This window comes from Symsagittifera roscoffensis, chromosome 4 (assembly GCF_963678635.1).
Source record: "Symsagittifera roscoffensis chromosome 4, txSymRosc1.1, whole genome shotgun sequence".
Taxonomy (NCBI): Eukaryota; Metazoa; Xenacoelomorpha; order Acoela; family Convolutidae; genus Symsagittifera; species Symsagittifera roscoffensis.
In genome coordinates, this window is record NC_087065.1 from 2,121,671 (window position 1) to 2,145,008 (window position 23,338).

General features: G+C 33.0%; 1 protein-coding gene across 4 annotated transcripts in view; it reads right to left on the reverse strand.

Annotated features, from left to right (window-relative positions):
- The window catches only part of LOC134843972 (probable G-protein coupled receptor No18), a 41,961-nt gene extending 19,475 nt beyond the window's left edge, over positions 1-22,486 (reverse strand). For 2 of the 4 annotated variants that reach the window (XM_063860370.1, XM_063860367.1), the window contains exon 1: positions 22,341-22,486. The gene's annotated coding sequence lies outside the window, so the exon portion shown is untranslated. Of the gene's footprint in view, positions 1-17,514; positions 17,628-20,932; positions 21,036-22,340 lie in introns of those variants that run through there. The other 2 variants (XM_063860369.1, XM_063860368.1) reach the window with 2 other exon arrangements.
- Positions 22,487-23,338: the final 852 nt, after the last annotated feature.

Consider the following 23,338-nt stretch of genomic DNA (forward strand, 5'->3'; position numbering starts at 1 on the left):
TACATATAATCAAAGAAAATTTCACTAAAGAACATCATCACTACACACAAAACATGACTTACAAAAAATTTTGGCATGGTTTATAAAAGACTATTTCACACATAATTTAGACTTAATTTCACAAGCAAGAAAAAATTTCAGACCTCAAAATTCAAATGATGACACTGCCATTACAGAACAATCAGACTACGTTTGGGACTCTGAATGGTCTCATCCTTCATTTATAAATATCCCACAATCTATCTCAAGTCAAGCAATAAGTACAATATCTTATCACAGAGATTATGTAAAAGTAATACCACTAACCATTGACGCAACACCAATAAACTACAATACATTTTTACCAGATACACGAAATAACAGTTTAAATTCGACCATCATACACAATGAAAACCTTAATGGAACTAGAAATCTTACACAACAAGATATTCAAACACCATCACACTTCATAAATGAAGAAATTGTCCAAACAACAACAACTACACAACAAAGTATTTCACCAATACACCCAAATTTAACAACACCAAGAAATACAAATACTTCACTGGCACAAGTAACCTTACAATCAACCGTTAAACCTTCGGTTGCTCCAAAATATTCACATATGGATTATCAAACATATAGACCAATGACAGTACCGTCAAAAACACGAAAATCATTCACAGGAAACACCTTTGCAGAACATAATTATAATTATGCTCACAAACAAAAAACAAATCAACCTCCCCAAAAAAATACACAAAATTTAAATCACGTATGTTCTCATTATTGGAATCTCCCGAAAACATCGACGAATTCAGTAAATTTTCCAGATAATCCACGACCTACACAGGATTATACTGAAAATTACCCATTCTTCCAACAAAATAAAAATAACCAACATACACCATTTAATACAAACTATTTATCATCCGATGAAGATGATTATCACCAACCAGTTATTTTTGCACCATATACTAAAGAATATCGCACACAAAGACCACGACAACCTCAACCATCTCGAAATATGAAAATTTACCCACAAAACCCAACAGATGTACAACATCCACAACAAATGCATATACACAATCCATTTAACACACAATCTTTTCAACTAATACAACCACAAAATCCAATTCCAATGCATTCTTATCAACCAACTCAAATGCAAAATGAAATACCGCTTCCAAATTACCTTCAGCAACACGAAATAACAAAAAATCAACTTTCAAATTTCTCGCAAATGCCAAATGCCGCAGAATCACTACCAATGACAATGAATCTATACCTCATGGGTGGATCATCAATAACATCCAATAAACCACTGATGGTATTTACAGGAACAGATCCTGAATATTCTGTAGAAGATTATTTAAATGCAGTAACAGCAAATTTAATTTTAAATATAGGACCTGAACCAATTAATACGCCACTACATCAAAATTGGATACATAGACGCACAGCATTGATACAAACAACCTTAAATGGCGCAGCTCAAAAATGGTTTTCAGTATTACCTATAGAAATAAAATCAGACTGGAAAAGATTTACACAAGAATTTTCAAAAATTATTTACTCCGAAAGAAATAAACAACACCAAAGAGTTTTATGTAATGAAATTCGCAGATTACCAAAAGAAACCATCAAACAATTAGCAGTACGCATCAAAACACTAGTTCGAAAAGCATATTCACTTAATACACATGACTATAAAAACACAAAAATGACAGAATTTTTAATGATGACCTTAACACCTCAATTAAGGAAAATAGCAATAAAAAAGAAAGCATCTCATCCTTCCTCAGTTCGAGAGCCAGATTTAGATTTTCAAAAACTAGTAGATAAACTAGAGCAAGCGGAAATCATAATGAAACCTGAAGAAACAGAAAATCTAAAACTACAATATGTTAATCGAATTGAAACAAACACTACACAAATAAATAACATACAGGAATCAGATACAGACCTAATTGAAAAAATCACTGAAATACTAAATATCTATGAAAAACATCCAAAGTTTAAAGGCAAACCATCCTTCAAAAATGGTGTAATTATTGCCGACGATACGGACACAGTATTTCCGAAAGTAGACAAAAACAACAAGATAATCAGAACAAACCTCAAAAGCATAAAGAACCAAATAAATCGTTCTATCAATATATGAAAAAAGATCAAAGTCTACCAAACAAACATATATATGGTAATAACAGTTCAGGAAAGCCACTTCCGAACAACACCAATTACACAAGGAATCAATCACCATATAACTCAAGTTATAGAGGAAGATCACCAGAACGAAGAAACACACAAAATTCTTCACAAAATAATTATAATCGATCAAATAGTCGAAATAACTATTCGAGATCAAATTCCAATGCAACACAATTTGTTTCTAGATCCAGTTCCCAATCAAACTCAAGAAATAAACACTATTCGAATAATCAATCATGAAACTCATCATACAACAGGAATAGAAACTATTCACATAATAGAAATAGAAGTTATTCGAACAATCGAAATCAGAATTACCCGAACAATTGATCAAGCAATAACTCGTATAATAGATCAATCTATCACAGATCAAATGACAATTATCAAAACAAATCAGAGAACAATTCACAAAATCGAAATTCAAGTTATAATAATCAATATAGAAATTATTCCCAGTCACCACATAGGAATAATAACCATTATAATAATTCTAAACATCGATACAGAAGTAGTACACCAAAAAATCAAAGACATAATAATCAAGTACAGTCAAATGAAGAAACATCATCAGACCCCCCAGGTATTGATGACACAGGAAGTAACGAACTACAACTAAACAAATAAACTGTGGATCATCAGATACAGAAAGTGATACAGAAAACACTATCTCCCTAAATATGATAACAGTCAAAAACGACTATGAACCTATCATATATGAACAACCTTTTACATCACATATATATGAAAATCAATTGGAACTCCTTCACAATTATTATCTTGAACCCATCGATACTACACAAACTACACAAGAAGTAAACGAAATTAACACGGTAATTAAACCCAATGAAAAAGACAAAACTAAATGTTCAAACACAAATCATATTTATCAAAATATACAAAAAGAAAAACCCAGAGAAAAAATTTGGACAATACCTTTTCTCTTAGAAAGTCCAAGAAACAAAGAATTTCAACCACCAGATCTTGAAATTGATTTTTTAATTGATTCAGGAGCAGAATCAAACATAATTAATATTCCCACATGGAATGAAATCAAAACATTACATCCAAAATTAACGCCTCTTGCAACCTCTAGTAAACTAGCAACAGCACAAGGATCAACATTAGTAAATTACGGAAAAATCCAATTTTCCTTCTCCCAACAAGATTAATGGAGCAAAATAAAATTCTAAACAAACCATTTAAACAAATATTTCATATTACTGATATTAAGCACAATATCATTGGCATACCAATTTTATCAAAATATATACCAACAGTCAACATCTTAAATAGTAAAATACTAATCAAAGATAAATACACAAAAACAAAAAATACAGCTCTAACATTTTTTCAAAGATAAAACATACAACCACCATTCTTCTCAAAATTTTATCCAATTTATAACCAACAACGGAAACACCTGAAACAATTATCAGGAAATATATATAATTTTTCAATAAAACAAGTTCACCAAAATGATAAAAATCAAAATAAACAACAACTTTTTATGTCAGATTTTAAATTTAAACCTATTCACAAGTTTTTCAAAATCACGATCTCATCTATAAAATATTTGAAAAACACGAATTCCGACATCATTTCGTTACACGTGTATAACAATACACCGTACCAAGTAACATTACCCTCAGGACTTAAAGGATATTGCGAAACAAACGCTACAATCTCACCCATATATGAAGTAGCCTACCGCGTAAATAATATACTCCAATTATTAGATATTTGCCAATCCACAATTCTTGACGAAGAATTATCCATAAATAATATAATAAGCAATGAAAAGAGAAACACAGATTATTTCACAAAAACACCATATTTTAAACCAACGTTCAATATAACAAATTACACAAAAGAACAACAACAATTTTTAACGATGTTTAATTTTGAACACTCACAACTTACACAAATCGAATTTGACAAACTAGCAAAACAACTGTTAAAATATTCAACAGTCTATGCAACACCAAAATGTGACGTTGGGAAAATCAGTTCATCACTACATCTCCCGTTAAAACCTGACGCAGTTTTCAAAAAACAAAGAGCTAGTAAAGTACCAATTTATTTACACGACAAAGTAAATAGATTACTTGATATTTTAGAACAATACAAAATTATCTCCTAGTAAATAAAGAAGAACAACCCAAAAGTAACACATTTATTAACCCTGTTATCATTCTAGCAAAAGGAGAATCATTAAAAATAGTTTTAGACGCTAGATACCTTAATTCACTAATTGACGAATCGAAATGCAATTGGCCTATTGAACCAATACAAGTTATCTTAACAAAAATAAACGGAAAATACTTTACAACCGCAGATATGAATAGTGCATACAATCAAATGCCACTAGATGAACAATCACGACGTTTAACACAATTTGTTATTGGAAATCAACAATATGAATTTAACCGCCTATTCTATGGAATTTCCATAGGACCAGCAGCTTTTTCAGCTTTTATGAGTAAAATTTTTAGACAACTAATACTCAAGAAAAACGCAATCACCTATTTGGATGATGTTTTTATGCAATCACAGACAAAAGAAGAAATGTTTACAGTTTTAGAGCACTATCATAAAATACTTCAGAACGAAAATCTGAAGGCCGCCACCGATAAATCACACTTCTTTTTAACACGAGTTAAATTTTTAGGACATAATATATAGAAAGAAACACAATCACTCCATTAAAATCACGCATTGATGCTATTCAAAAACTTCAACCACCAACAAACAAAAAGAAAATCCAAGAATTCCTTGGAATGTTAAATTTCTTAAGCAAGTACGTTTATAAAATGCAATTATATTTAAGACCGTTTTATAATATCCTCAGACAACAAAATAATTTTGAATGGACCACTGAACATCAAACACAATTTGAAGAAATTAAAAAAACTTTGAACTGAACAAATTTCAAACACAATTCCAGATCCAAATCAACCATTCTATGCAATGTGCGATGCTTCAAATTTTGGCATCGGCGCAGCATTACTACAATCACATAGTGGTACAAAGAAAATAACTTTATATCAGCAAATTCCCGATTATTCACACAAACAGAGCTACGACTCTCAACTCTAATGAGAGAATGTACAGCTATAATTTATACACTTACAGAATATGATTTTCTGATAGTTGGATCAAAACATCCAACAGTTCTATTCACAGATCATAAACCAATCATTTTTCTCTTTACACAAAAGTCAAATCCCAATCACCGAGTTTATAGATTTCAATTAATTCTAATGAATTTTCCAAACTTACATATAGTTTAGACAGCAGGAAAGAATCTTGCACTACCAGATACATTAAGTCGAAACACACCACCTGAATTACTTACACGAAAAACTACAGTTGAAATATCAAAAAATATGAAATTTTACCTTGCAAAAGACGAAACATTACCCCAAATAGAATGCAAATATGCAGTAAAAACTGACATTGACCAATCACAAATAAATAACCTACAACATTTCCCACTTTACTTAGATTGCCAAAATAATCACTTCGAAGTTGATTTACTAGGAACCTCAACTTTCAAATCAATTCCATACTCACAATGGATAAAAAATAACACCCAACAAAAACGAATGAAACAACACTCGTATAAAAAAGATTTTTTTCCATTAATTGAAAAAGAAAATTTAACTGATAAAATAAATTTATCAGGACCACAAACAAATGATTCAAAATACACAATAAATCAAGTTTTTGACCTCCATGACCCACTTGATACAATTCCCCTATCAAAATTAGAAATTGAAAATATTTTTCTCCCTCCAACAGACAAAATTACACTTGAACTCTTGAAACAATATCAAAATCTTGACCCAGTAATTAGACAACTAAAATCATGGCACAAATACAAAACTAAGCCCGTAAAAGCAGATACCACAATTTTAGGAAATAAAACACTCCTCCGATATTTCCGAAAATTTAATAATACAACAATTAATGAAAACACAGACTTTCTAGAATATCAATTAAATGATTCTACAGTTCCCTGTCTCCCTTTAAGTATGATACTAATAGCTTTTAACATTTCACATACACAAAATACTAAAGGACACTCTGGATCAGAGAAAACATATTCAAACTTTACACAAAATTTTTATTTCCCAAATGCACCAATTTGGATAAAAGTACTATGCAATGATTGTATAGTATGTCAGCTAAATAAACCTTATATAAAAAAAACAAATAGCACAAAAACAAGATTTTAAAGGACAAAGTTTATATTTTAACCATCGTATTTCATTCGATACAAAAGGACCAATTTCACCATCCTCTGAAGGAAACTCCTACATTATGGTAATTGTTGATGCATTTACGTAGCACTCAACCCAGTACCACATTGTAATGCTTATTATGCTTACACGACGCTTTATGAACATTGGATAGCTAAATTCGGACTACCCGAAATCTTATTTACAGACAACGGTACAGAATTCATAAATAATGAAATCATCACACTATGCCACTTATATAATATCAAACATAAAACACGTACATCTCATGCACCTTGGACAAACGGTTTAGTCGAAGGTATGAACCGTTCACTACAAGAATATCTCAGATGTATCATAAATGGAAATGATACAAATAACACAGAATGGTCAGCAGATGTAAAATTATTTCCCTTAGCATACAATTCACAAATCACGACAACTTTAGGAATGTCACCATACGAAATGGTTTTTAATCAAAAGCCACGTAAACCAATTAAGTTTACAGCAAATGCCCATAAAAATGCACAAGGTTCTTGCCAACCAAATAAAGACTCAATTTGTTATAACCTACTTTTACACACACATGATGAAGATCATTTTCGTCACCCACAAATTCTTAAATTAGCCTCCGGCACACATACCGAATGGATATTAAATAGAGATAAAAAACACAATGAAATTTACCAAAGAATAACAAAAAAAATGTTACAAAGGCAAAACATTAACGAACAAATTAATTCACGCTTTACACCAGCCTCAGATTTAAAAATTGGAACGTTTGTCTTAATCCCTAATTTTAAGACACAAAAAGGAATTTCTAAAAAATTACAACCCCTTCGCAAAGGACCATACCAAATAATTGCCAAACTCACTGACGTAACATATAAAATCACCGATTCCAATCAAAAAGAAATTGTTCAACATCGGAAAGATCTATTGCCTTACTACCCAAAAGAGTACGCACTACGCGAATTAACTCAATTATATTCTTTCACAGGTTTAAAAATTATTCAAAATCACCCACATACGGAAAAAGAAATAAATGAACAAAACGACATTCACCATGGAAAACAAAATAAAAAACCAACTACAACTCAAAACAATACAAAAAAGCTAGATCAAAAAATACCTCAAAAAGAAAGGAAAAATAGGAAAATGATAGAAAAAATTTTACCACAAGAACAAGTCCAGAAATCAGAACATAGAGAGTCATCACGACTTAGAAATCAACCACGTAAAAACTACAAAACATTCATCCCATAATCTAAAATATTAAAGAAAGTTGAATTTCAAAAACAACTTCAATTTTAAAATCCTCGCACCTCTCGATCATGTTGAATCTTCATTTTTCAAAATAACATGCTGACAAAAAACGCAACAATTCTAGTTCAAATTCAGCCAATAGGATTCATTCAATCCGTCACCGTCTATAACTATAACACCAACCTATTAGACGAAAGATATTAAACTCCAGGCATATCTATAACTATAACTTTACAACCTCCAGGTCAAAAATAAGCAAACCACACAGACTTGACAACTAAAATAAATACCACCATAATATCATAACCCTCCCTTATCTAATAACGCAAAGATCAACAATATTTTCACAACTTAGACCTCAAAAACCCCCAACCAAAAATGATAAATTAGCCTAAAGTAAAAATACGACAATATTAATTTAGCCTAAAGTACAAAAATCTCAAAAATACCTCAGATCACCTGACAAATAAAAATAAAGCAAAGAGGATCTCCCGAACACCATAAAATTAGCCCCCAACAACTTTTCACAAAACTCAACCCACTTGTCAAAAAATCAATAAAAAACTCGACCACTCTTGAAAATCGCCCCAAACAACAAAAAACATTCGACCAAGAAATAATTTCTTAAATGCTCTTCTCTCGATCAGTCAATATCTTTAAAAGTACAATTTTCAACATTTTCATAAACTTTTTCACAATACTTAAACTTTTATTCATATTTCTCTTTGATACCTTTGAAGCTTTTATAATAATTTTAATCATTTTTTGCAACATTTTTTAAAATTTTCTACTCCCTATTTGAAATATATCTCCAACTTTCCCAAATCATTGACCATATTCACAGGTACGATAACCCAAAGTTTATTTAATTGATACGAACAATTTTTAGTAGAACAGATTTTTTTTACTATTTGTAATTTTTATAACATTTTTATCATCCCTAATATTGACAATGTGCAAATGTATAAAAAAGGCAATATTCACATTCGCCTTAGCAACAATCCTTTTAGTTCTTTTCCTTGAAGAATACTACAATGAACATAAATTTTTTCACTAGGAAAAATCAATCAGAATACTTTCAAAAATTGCTAATCAACAATCACACAATCAGTCTTCACCGACATCATCCCAAGAAAACCCGACAATACCTACAACTACCCAAAACCCCCAAACATCCACACGAATTTCTTTCCAAGATAACCCATACACTTTTGAAGAACGACACGCTCGCTTATCCAAACCATTAGAACCAGTTCAGCGACAAGCACCCCTAAGTGAACCAACATATAATTTATACCCAACATTACCACAAGAATTTAGTAGAATAAGAAACATTAGTCAAAACCAAAATACAGTTGAAATAAATAGACAAATTATACATCCACGACGAAATAGAAATTTCCAAAACCCCCGAGTTCATTTTGATATACCCCAATCACCAATTACTCCAGAAAACCCAAATAGCACATTACCAGAAACCCCTACACTTCTTTCACAACGTAGCACCTCAAATATACCCTCAGATTACTTACGTTCAACACCAACATCTGAACAAATACGTGAAAATCCCTTTCACCCCCCCCCCCCCCAATCAACATCACGACTACCATATTGGACAACACACTCATTCACACAAGGTGAACCAAACTTAATAAATGACCCAATAGATATCTCTACGGATACAACAACATCATCATCACTACCAGAAACATTATCACTACCATCAACACCATCAATAAGCCAGATTTCACCGACGCCTTTCCCCCTAAATTTTCCAAATAACCTCGACGCTAGATATCGAGAACAATCATCAACAAATATCCCTTTAAAATTAGATTGGAACACGTTCACTGCACCCCCACCATTATTTGGACAACATCCAGAAAGTAACCGACTCCACAATTGGGCACTCCATAGACTCCAATATAGACAAGACATCCACGAAGACATTCGTGACCATAACATCCAAATACTCCAACAAAATAGTCTTCAATTAAAATTCGAAATCACGATTAAACTTAACCACATTGTTCAACATCCTTACCCATTAAACCCACCCAATATAACAGCTCAATCGCTACCACCACCATTTATAACAACTGAAGTAAAATATAAGTACGACAGATATACCAAAAAGACAATTGGTTACATCACATTTTATAACCCATACTCAGGATTATCATACACATGTATATTCCAAAAATATTGATGTTTCAACAAGTCTTTTTTCCAATATTTTCCGATCAGAACACAGATCCTTCACCCCGCACAGGACCCCAGGACTTATTAGTAACACACTACGATTGTGAAGAAAATGAACAAAAAACACTACACAAAAATGCAATAAATCAAGTATCACAATGCGAAACAGAACCACAAGCTATAGAAACTACAAATGTAATAGCGACACTGTATTCAAAAGCCCGAGCAACTACAGTCGCAGGATATAAATTTACAGCAACATTTTCCGAAAAGAAAGTACATTGTTCACAAGTTTCAAACGGAAAAAAAAACCGACTTGACCACGAATCATTCTACCAAAGTAATATAGAACGACTTCTACATCTAAATCCCGATGATTGTAAAAACGAGCTACTCAGACTAAATATCACAAAAAGTAAAAACGCCGACAGAAAACTAGTATATTTTCAAGTCTTTGCCGATTCTTGAAAGATATCAAGGACATATAAAACTAGATGAAAAATACCCATACAACGGCGCACACGGAAGATTAACTTATGACATACACGATAAGCACTGGATACCGCATATTGGAATTAATAATCCATCAAACTGCAAAGCAGACACAAAAAGTAAAGGATATCAAGAAATAATGTTTTTCGATTGGAAAAAACAACTCGAAAAAATACAACTCACACGAGATTTATCCGATAACACAATGATCTATCAAGGAATTAGATTACCTTGTAAAAACGATCAAGGTTATTGTGATCCTACAACACGGACACAAGCAACAATTGTTTGGTTTCCCGAAGATACATGCACAACATTTCAAGTAGCAAAAATACACGCCCGAATGATAAAATTTCACGAAAAACATTTTATAGAATCAATTCCATATGAACAAGTCCATCCATCACGAAAACAAAGTACTGATTTCCGAAATATCCATAATATAGAAAATAATTTAACACGTTTCCAAATATATCAAGAAACAAATCGCATGCAAATACAGGAACCCACTCTACATAACACAATATTCTGAAATACTAGTTGAATACGAAAAAGGTTTCGACATTACCACTGGAAAAATAAAATTTGACCCTTATGCCACAGGTCACCCTCTAAACGAAGGAACATCATATATACCAGTTAACTTTCAAAAAAGCAATGGTCAACCTGGTGGAAAACTAAAGCCACATGACACTAGAAGTACACGTTTACAAGAACTATCACTAATGAATAACACTTAATTTGGTAATATCCACTATGATATCCACTTAGATATGAAGTTAAACTACACGATTAGTCGAATTTTTTAAGAAATGTCACTCTCCGAATTAGAAACACTTCACCAACTATGCGAATTAGAAAGAACACAAATCCTACAATCACTCGCACTAGCAGTATTAAAAATACCCTACGCAGGATATTTATTATCAGGAAATAGATTAAATTTTCTAGACTACGAAGGAAACATTTTATGGTCTTATTTTTGTACCAAAAAAGTATCACCACTATATGTTTTTGAAGATAAACGCTGCTATAAAAGAATCCCTATTTTTTATAAAAATATGGTATACATTTTGTTGACACACTTTCACGACGAACATATTTTTGGGATACCGCAGTCCCATGTGGATCAAAAAATAGCCACAATGTAGTACAATTGAACCCTGATGAAGATAAATATTATCTTCTTACTCCATACCCTACGTTAATGCAATCACTCAAAAAATTTTCACCCGAAAGCATCAGAGCTATTGCTCGTAATCCAAATATTGATTTACAATCAATTGGAATATATTCAAAGTCAGATATCCAACACCACATTAGAACACAACAATTCCAAGAATTATTAACACAAATGGACACTATACAAAGACAATCAATTGATCAAAATTTACGAAAACTTGCCGAAACCGAAGGATTTGCAGATATTTATACACAAGATTATAGTGGATATTTTAAAGACATTAAAGACTATATATATCTATATGGTGAAAAATACAGACCACAAGATATTTCACCTACAAATATTTTTAGCTTTGTTACCGTAAAAAATGAAATTCTCGATTTTCTAGGATGGCCCTATTACATCTTAGAAAAATTAACTATCCTATACGCAATGTTTAACTTTATAGGATTTCTTTTTTCACTTTTAAAAGGAATCTATAACACATGCGCTATACACACACAAGTAAATAGACAAGCAAGTGTAGCACGCATACTATTTGCATGATTTTTTGGAATTTTTTCTACATCAATAAACAAAATTCTTCTAGACGCACAAATAAAAGAATATAATACAAAAATAGCGACAAGACAGAACACGTACGACGAAGAACATAATAACATAGAAGTAACACCTACCGCACCACAGTTGCCACCCCTACCACATAACCATCCATTATCCTTAGTCCCACGTAATTTCCGAAACCTAGCAATAACACATAACCCAAATTTTAGACCAAATATATCACAAAATCCCATACAACATATAATGACACATCATTCACAAGATGATAATACATATGAACAAATTATAGAACAACCCCATATCACCGCTTTCCAGTCTCAAAATAATCATTTTTTCAGCCCACGATGAGCCGACAACTTGGATCCCTACACCGCTCAAATTCCCACCCAACCAACCAACCTCCACACTCCAATCCCAATAATCCCACTTTTTGCTTTCCCACCACCCAATTTCCCAACTATTAATATATCATCAAGCACGAATTCGGATACTAACTCAGATATTTCAGTTTTATACTCCATCTCACAACTTAATAACTCTAATATAGAAACCCCTGACGAATTTGCAGACTCCGAACCATCTCCATCCAATAATTTTCAAACCAACTCCTCAGTTTTTTCAAAACCCCCTTTTCAACCAATCCCACTAAATAATTCTCTCCCATCCGTTTCCACTCCTTCTTATGCTTCGCAAGTAACCCCAACCTACTCTCCATTTCATTCCGACCGATCATCTAATAATTCTCCAGATACCACCCAAATTTCCCAGGAACTCGATAGTTTTATCACCCTACAACAACAGTTAATACACCCTAACACCCTCACCATACATCAAATTTCATCCACAATAGAATCCTCAAACCCACCTACTCCTCAGCTTACAATGCATCATTAGCACAATCATCCACATCCACCGAAACATCGAATAGCACTCACCGAGCTTACCGCACTTTTAAACGAAAATTCCCGAATCACCCATTCCCGACCAAACCCGAAACAGCCTGCGAATATATTAATCATCGACAACACACAAACACGAAAGATTTTCTAGCAATCACCTTACCCTCATTCCCACAATATACATTAAAAACACCTAACGACACTAACGACACACGTAGTTTTGTAGATGAACATGTTTTAATGCCCACACTTCACTGGACAGCATATTACCATTTTACTAATCCCCTTTGCCTGCCACTATCTAGTACTCATGACGATATAGAAAAGAATAAAGATATGCTATATTGACTCACCGCAACACTAACACCTAGACAATTTACTTATATAGGATATAAAAAATTACTAAAAACATTCACTGCACCTCGTGCAAACGAATTTACAATAGATTATTACGACCATAATATCATCCGAACTAATCAAGACCAATTTCTAGATGACGACCGCTTCGCTAACCTACAACTAACAGAAAAATTTTTCATCAAAATGTCATATGTATTCACACTTAATATTTTTGATAGAAAGTATGATCACATCATTTCTGAAGCACTTAATGATATTCAAGCTTACGAAAGTTTTCAAGACAAATTTCAGTTATTTTCACTAACCTTTCACTTCCTTGCACCACATGAACGCGATTTGCACTGTTCACACGACATTATGTTACGCACTAAACAGACTCATACATATACATACTATCGCTTCATACAAAATCATTTTGATTTACATACTCCATCAAGACAACCACACCATCGTTTTCAGTTTCTTAACTCGAAGTACACTTCACCATTTTTTCTTAATTTCACCTATTGCATCAAGAATACTAACCTCCACGGCATCCTCCGCAATTATGACCCAGTAACACAAATGTATATATTTTGTCCCATCACGAAGACCTTTAACGCCGAAGAATCCAGACCCTGCCTTATCCCACATGAAATTATCCAGCCTATAGAAATCCCAATATTAGAATTTATTCACAATACTAAATATAATCACAAAATATATAACCTTATTCAAAACACACCTTATGAGTTTGCGGTAGGCACCGAAGAACTAAAAACCATTAAAGCACTTCAATTGCTTTGGCCACTGCTTCAAACTAAAAACATCAATCGCATACTAGCAAAATTACTAACAACATCGGACATGATACACGACATCTTCCCCCACGGCTTTTTCCCAGACGATTAACAGGTAAGTATAATTTAAAAATGTTCTTAACTAATAAATTTAAATTATTACTAACCATTCTTTATTCATGTTTCTTTTACATTTCTAGTCTTCATACCACGATCATCTGCAAAAAACAGAAAAGAAAAATAAAAAATAATCTTGTTAAAAAACTTCATTAATATTTTGCACAAGATAATATAATAAATTACCAAATGTAGTAAATTAATTTATAAATTGTTTCCCCATAAAGCAGTAAATTTAATTACGATGAAAATTTATAACTTTAATTACAAAAAGCAGTAAATTTGAAATTCTATGTAATAAATTGATAAAATGAAAATGCAGTACTAACCTTTTGATATTTTCATTCACTCGCACAAGAATTCTATCCAAACTCGCATAGCTCGCCCACGAAGAATTGTTTAAATAATGTTTTTAAGTTTCAAGTTTTCACACTCAACAACTCTAACACACGATAACAAGTTTCAAACTTTCCTTTAACCCGGTTGGAAAGGAATTATATACTAAACCAAACGCAGCTTACTAAACACCACAAATCATAAAATAACAGCATGACTAAGAAGAAAACCAACGGTACCCAAACCGGATTAACCCAGTTTAAAACTGGATAGTTTATTCTTTTGAAAACACTGGATAATTTTTTCTTATTAAAGAAAGAAAAAATAAAACACAAAAAAATCGCAAGACAAACCCATACCAAAAGCAATTTGATTTTTGAAAAAAGGACACAACCAAAGAAACCTAAGAAAGACCAACATAAATCCAACATAAAACGTTACGTTATCACATAACAGGACCTCTCAAAAAAACCGCACAAAGTCATACTCCCACTCCTGGCCTAACCCACCAGAGAGGACGTCCTGAGCATGCTCTATAGCCGGCCTAACCCACCGCGCTCCATCCACCATTTGTGACCACACTTCTATTTTTAATAAGAGGTACTCAGGGGTGAGTAACTCTTCAAAATAACCGAACTAAAACAAAAAAGTTTTTGTGAAAACAACTAACTAAATTCATTTTTAAAAAATCGAACTAATAAAATTTTATAAAATGTAAATCATACCTTGCAGTATATAGATTGACACACAACAACAAAGACGAACATCCAAAGACAAAGTGATTCCATCACACTCGAACAAGAATGGCTAACCACAACCGATATGCCGTCCACAATCACAACTCAAAAGATTTAGAGTACGACTTGACTTCGCAGAAAAGGACTTCATTGAACTAGACCAATGACCACCTCGATGTTCAAGTATACGTACAGATCCGAGTTACGAGGCATCCCTTCCACACACGATCTCCACGCCATTCCCAGACGAGGTTGAACACAAAACAAGTTCTCTACATAATACAGAAAAACCCGTCATAGCAAACCATTTTGAAATCAGATTGATTTCATTGGGGAACACAGTCGTTGTCACAAGACGACACAACGATTGATGTCCCTAACTCCAGCGTCTGGAATTTCTTTAACAAGAGAAACCGGACAAGAACATGATGTTCGCCAAATACCAACGTTCATCATCCATCCTTTGAATTGCAGAAAGATAATTCTAAAAACTCTGTAAAACCCGGATGGGTGGAACCTGATCTAAACTATATTTTATGATTGGATAAATTGGATATTTTACCACTGTAAAGTATTTAATATTAACCAATCATAATCCATCTAACTAACAACCCACTTATTTGTAAGTGCTGAAATTACTTGTAATTTCAGCACCAGAGAGATTTGAATTTAACTTAGAAATTAGTTGCCTCTCCAAGAGAACTTCAGCAGCCGCAACAAACCAGTATACCCTAGATCTATTGAGCCTAGCAGAGACTAGTTAAACACCCTGAGACTAGAAAGTATAAGAGTAAGATTAGGATCGGTATTAGACTAAGAAGTTGCACGAATCTATCCGACCGAAAATAAGATAGCGTGACGAGCAGACGGTGTACCCTATCCGAAATTACTCTATGAGTTAACCACATCGGTTCTAACTCAATTTACCTGAATATTTAGGCATAGTTTGTTTTCGGCTGAAAAAAAACGACCTAAAGCATTGAGCGCGTGCTATGAGGCACACAGGCTTAACGATACGCCCCCTTCTGTCAGGGGCTTTAGTCTTAGCATCTAAACTGCTCAACAGGAGGAAAGCGCCAATTACTTATGAGCTGCAAATTATTTTGAACTGATTGTTTGCAAGGTACTGAGTTTTGGGCTTACAGTTCCAACGTTCGATTTTTAGCCGCGATATGGAAAATCTTTAATTTCGTATTCTAATTTTTAAACCAAAAATAATTTAAAATCAGAGCCAAAAAATTGAATAGGTTTTTCTAAAAAGAAACGATCGTTTTTTTGCCGTTAAGTAGGATAACGGAAAGGGACCAAAACTAGGCTCAAAATATTTGTAAAATGCGTAACTAAAATACAAAACATTTTCTTTTTCGAATTTTTTTCGGGTTACGATTTGTTTTTTGCTTTATTCCCTTCTAATGAAAAGCTGGAACTAAATGAAATTTTTGAATTGGTTGTTCTAGACGAGATCATTAAATTGCTAATAAGAACATTTTAATGTGGTATTCACTATATTTGTATGAAGTATCGTTGTGGTGGCTAGTTTTGAATTGAAAAGAGTTCTAAGAATCAAAACGCATCAAAGAACTAAGTTGTTTTCCCGGTTGCTGTGCAAGTAGCGCAGAATGTTCTGATCACATCAGTGTTCTTTTGAACGTGTATAAAATATAATTCTCATGTATTAATTTTTTACTTGTATTTTTTTTAAAAGGTTAGTTTATTAAGACATTTAGCTTAACTTTTTTAAAAGTAAGAAGCTCGATTTTTCACTCTACGCCAAGGCTTAGTACAGTTTTTATGCAACACTGAATAATTTTTTTGGAATTTCTTTTCATCGGTTATTGACCGCTGGCCGTTTTCTTTGTGGACATATTTCGCACGAAAAATCATGCCAGACTCGAATCATTAGAGGTCGAATCAGATAGTTAGAAGTCGAATCAAAAAACTAGTCTTATAAATTGTCACTTATTTCTTGAAGAGTTTTATTTCAGAGATAGCTGAATCCAACAAGCAACAATTTTATAGTTCTTTTTAAAAATATTTTTTGCTATCTTTTTGTTGGAGAGGGAAGGCCTCGCTTCTCGCTACTTTTAACAGGTGCGGGGGTCACGAAAATCGACAGAATAAACAGAGTTTCATGCATAGTTAAAATACCTGCAGCTGAAAAATAAAGTAAGTCAATTTGTGTAACGGACACCATTTGGCTTGGTAACAGACAAATCAGGGTAAGCGACCCAAAACATGTTGGTATTATAACTGGTGCCAGGTGAAAAAAAGACGACACGGCATTAAGACGACATGCCATTAAGACGACAAATGAGGATTAAAACATGTAAATTGAACTAATCAAATTGAAGCGAATTATTTATCTCAGAAATACAATGGGATAATTTGATTTTAAAATAGTGTTTAGGAGTTTCTTAAAAACCCGCCAAAAGCATTTGTCGTCTTAACAGCTGTCGTCTTATTCGCCGGAAACTGTAATAACTATAACCAGGTTAGGCAGTATAACGTCTGTGCACCACAAGATCAAGTCGTAATTTTCAAAATTGGGCGCCGATATTAAATAAGTTTAGGGCTAGTTTTAGTGAATATAAGATTTAGAGGGTTCAAAGCTACAAAGTCAATTAAGAGGGCAGGATTAATCGGAAAAAATGAGGGAATCCTGGAAAATTTAATTTAGATCAGAATTTCCATTTATTATTCAGCTTCTCTGAGTTTGAATATTCAGAGTATGCTGGTCTGTTTGTTGCTCCCTGAAGCGATCAGTCTTATTGTTCTAGTTGAGTAGCGCCGCAGCATCCCATTTATATTGACTTAATAATGAATTACCAGATGAAATATCCAAAAAAAAACAGGAAGTCTCACGACTGGTTTAAACAAAATGCGTGAAAAAGAACAGAAAAATCAGTCACTATCTAGGAATGAAGTCAAACGCAAACAAACTCCTCTTTAAATACGCACTCTGTTTCTATCTTCCTGATTTGATGATGAAATATATGTAAACAGAAATATTATTTTTGATCATAAAGTCAGGAAATTTGACAATGACTAGAAAACAGCCACCATTTACGTTACAGTTGACCAATTACAAATTTCATCTCGATAGATATGAAAATGTTACGACTTATCCTTGAAACAATTGTTTTTAAAGCTATAGTAAAAAAGCTGTGATAGAAAAATTTCACTATGGTATAATTTCTTCATGGTTTTCGCAATATTTGTTGCTGATCGACCCTAGAGTTTTTAGAAGACGAAAGCGCGCAAAAAAGAAAGATTATTTTTTTTGGTCAAAAGTTACCAAAAACTTGGTTGTGGCCTGTTTTTTTTTTAAATAATTCAGTCATAATAAGGTGAAAATATGGGTAGGGCGACAATTCGTAACAGGCGACAATTCGTAACAGGTGACAATAAGTAACAAGGCATTGGCAGATAGAATACGCTTCGCTCAGCTGCGCTTACATCCGGCACGAGAGGAATTTTGCGCGTGAATCAGTGTTCCCCGCTTAATCTACTGTTACGAATTGTCACTTGTTACGAATTATTGCCTGCTACGACTATGGCCGCAAAAATGCCAAAAAAAATAACTAAGAATCTCCTTCAGTGCTATAGTGAACTTAAGTCAGCTGAAGGGAGTTGCTTGCCGCGAACCATAAGTTTCGGAAAATCTTTTTAAAATTTTGCAATCTAAGCACTCTCGATGCGAGAAAAAAAAAGATTTATGAAAAAAGTGTAAAAATCAGTTCTCTTATCAACATTTTTGCGTAGTTTTGTATAAATTAGTGACAAAAACGAAGAATTTATTTTAGAACAATTTAATTTTTGCAGCAAGATTTTTTCATTAAATTTTACTTTTTTTACAGCCACTTTTCAGTTCAACATATGCAGCTACATTCAACTAGAAAACGTACTTTATACGTCATTAGTTATGCCTTATACGTACCCATTTTAGTTGACACTCAACAACACTACCAGTAGTATATATCCTATTTATGAAATGTAAGCAATCTGCAAAGATCTGTATATAATGTGAATAAAATCTTTTTACAATCTGTATAGAAGGTGTTTGAAAGTTTTCTATAAGTGGAGATAGTAGGCACCACAACACCGAAAAAATCATTTTAGTAGCTATCGAGTCGATTAACCAAAACACACAATGTAGTGGATTATAATCTATTTGGTAGCTGTAAAATCATAATTCGGGGAGATGAGAAGGTATCCATTTCACAACTGTATATTTTACTAGCTAGTATCGACTGCAATCGTAATTTTACAACGTGGATGGCTGCACAATTCTTACTTGTTGACAAAAATGATAGCATGAGGTGATTGGACAAGATAATAAACTTTAAAATTGAAGTGATTGTTGCTTAAATAATAAAAAATAAGAACTAAAAAAACATTCACATCCAAATCTTCGTTTTTTCTTCCTTTTAATTTAGTTTGAAAAAATTAAATTAAGAACAGAAAGGAACGGGAGCGACAAAAAAGCTTTTATTGAAACTGAACGCTACTTGTTCCGAAGAAACTTTTTATTTCTCTTCTGCAATACTTTATATCTTATCTAATTTTCTGGTTAAAATTTTTTTGTGGTTTTAATAAAACAGGATTTTCTTAAAATTTTTCATTTCTTATCTTATTTCATATCAGGAATTAGCTAAATCTAGGCTGTTTCTAGCTAGAAAAAAAGGCTCCTGTTGGTGCTCGAACTCATGCCTTGTAATTGTGTAGGCGGATGTGCTAACCACTAGACCACTTGCCCTGGTAAATTTGGATATTTTCAGCAATCTGATTCAAAGCAGCAGTTGTTGCAACAAGCGTTTAAATTGCATTGCATTGCTAGGGCATTGTGTATACACTAAGCTTGTTTTTCTTGTTGCGGTTGAGAAGTTAACTGATTTCTGGTTATTTATTTAGAGAAATTGTTTATTTCTAAACTAAGAAAGAAATAGATCTTTTCTGCACAGAAAACACAAAAAAATATTGGCTCCGTAATCTGTATAACATTTCTATCAGGAAAAACGACCTTCGCTGGGTACGGGTTATTCCTTGCTTAACTAAGTTTCTTTTTACTTTTCTATCAAAGCCATATCGATGTAGATACTGAGTTGTTCAATAAAGGATTCAACCATAAACTGCATAATCAAAAGTATCAACGATAGCTTGTTGATATTTGTTGATCATACGAATCTATCTTATAACAATGCTATTTGATTATATACACGCATTCCTCAATGTAAATTAGTCTGAAAAACAGACTAATTGAGAGCAGTTTTCTCGACACTGAGAGACAACTTTTTGTTTTCTTTTTTTTTGGAATCCGAATCACTATGGCTTCAATATGAGACCACCCCTGGCTCTTTTTTTGCCAAACATAATACGTACCTAAAAGTGAGCGAGAGAAACCCTTCCTACGCCATAGTTCCTTCTCACGCTTTGAAATGATTTAAAAAGTTACTGTACAACCCGCGTCTGTGTAAGGTAACAAAATTAGAAGGCTTTTACTGAAAAACTAGTATAACAATTTTATTTTTTTTTAAAGTCAATAGATTATTCGGTTATAATCAATTACCTAAGCTTAAAGTTGGTTGCGGGAAAACTCAATGACTCGCTGATGGGAACGTCTTCAGGCATCAAAGAAAAAGAATTTTTCACAAATTCCTTTATTACTCTTTGAAGATCCGGTTAGGAAAAGGTAAAAATAATCAAGCAGTCTCTGTGCAGATGGAGATAAGAAACGAAAACAATATATTTTCGAACAGAACACTTTGAATAATACATTCCATTTTGATTTTAATCAGCTAAGAAATAAACAAGTTAGGTAATTTGAAATAACCAGTGACACAAAGAGAAAGCCACTGTCCATTTTAAGAACAAAAATCTCGAACCAGAAACTTTCTGCGACGGTGACATCATAAAACACAACACTGATAAAACGATTTTAAATCTCAGAACTATTCTTCTCATTTTTTAAACTTAAGCCAGCAAGACGATGGTCCCTTCTTTGCTAGACTAGCACCACTGCATATTTTGTTAATTTATTTGGTGAAATGTCATCTGCAAGGCTGAAAAAAAAAAGATAAAAACTCTCGTCTGAAAGAGTTGTGAAATTTGAATAAACAAAAGAAAATAGTCGCCATGTATTGAAAAGTAACAAAAAGGCTCTATTGTAATTTGAATTAAAATAATTGGAAAGAAGAAGGATAAAATAGGGAGTGGGAAAAAATGAAAAATAATTTTTTTGTTAACGATGGTTTTTTGTTAACTTTTTTGTTTAGGTTTCAACAGATAAGATAAACCTTTTTGATCACATTCTCTTCGTATGCCCCACCCCAAAAGTGACGCAAATTGGTCAAAAAAGTAGAAAAAAATGTTTTTTTTTTATAAAAAAACTAACTGTGCAGGACATGCTCAAGACATCAATAATTTTCTCGGCTGATAAAAAAGTCCGGTAAAATTAACTCGAACTTTGCCTGAAGATAAAAAAAACCGTCCCGAGAACAAATTTTTTTTGTCATTTTCTTCCAAAATTGGATTATTTACTGAGATAAACACTAATTTGAATAGATTTTTTTTGCAAATTGCGAGCTCTAATTGACGATCAATTGTTCGCACACAAGTAGATTAGTGATGAGAATGATTTTGGACAGTTATATTATATTGGCAACCGAAAAAGAACACCGAAGACACACATGTTGCAAGTTTTATTGACTTTTTGCTAAATTGATGATATTTTATGAAGTGTAGAACCTCTGCCCAGATCACAGGTATTTTAAATTAGCAAAACAATGTCCTTCTTACTTTTTGGCGGCATTTTTTGACGTTTTTGTCGCAGTTTTTCTTAGTTTCTCTGCGTGTAAGTATTTTTGTCCAAAAATGGTTTTAGTAAAGTCAGACCAAAAAACTGCCAATCCTATGCAATTTTTTTCTATTCTCGCTTCGAAACCCCCCAATTACTTCAAATGGAATCTGAGACTTACCTGTTTGTTTCCTTCCAGTCTAATCGGGAAGAGACAGCACGTGGGACGCAATAAAGGACCAAGTAAGAGGCCATCGGTTGAATTTCAATTCCAATTGAGCGTGAACGAATCAACCACCCATGTGAACATTTATCCTCACACCGAAATTCACCATCTCATTTTTCAATATTGTTTTTGATTGATTCTGAATCAGAACGTAGAAGGCACCTTATTTGCTCACTTCAAAGTCCCATTATTTATCTAGCAAAAATGTATGATATATGCCAATAGGAAAAATGGGGGTGTTTTTTATTTTTAGATAATTGAGTTTGAAAATTGTGTAAAATTTTCTTTGTGAGCGCATGGTTTGCTATTAAAAATTAACCTGCCTTGGACGCTCTAATCAAAAACCCTCTGTAGTTTGATTGAATGGTAGATTGAAATTTGGATTTTTCTCCTCATCAAAGCAAGCTTCAATTGAATTATTTCACCACAAATTTCCAAAAAGTGACAGTCAACTTCAGTGGCCTTGAAGATGTGCTTTTTGCTGTAGAAGTAGATGGGCAGGATTTTGAACAAATATATAAGAGCGGTCTTTAAAATATGACTAAATTTTTGATTTTTTTTTTTGAAAATATACCCACACACCCTCCCCTAAACGAGAAAAAAACTGTAAAAAACGAGAAAGCTCTATATTCAACCACGTTGTTATGGCATAAGAAAAAATACAATTTAAAGTGGAGATCTTCGTTTTAATCAAAATGTTCTTCTGGTGATAGAGACGCAAATTAAAGCAGGAAACAAATAATTAAGCTTTTGTCGAATCTTCACTTCAGATAGGCTAAGGATGGCGAAGATTCAATTAACTAAACTTCAAAAAACTGACATCTAATCAACTCTCTAAAATCCCTGGCTTGACAGCTATGTGTAGGTGTTAAAGGGAATTAAAAAATTAATGTCATTTAAGGATGCACCTTAAGTGAACACGGACGGAGATTTAATCAAACTAACATGGAAAT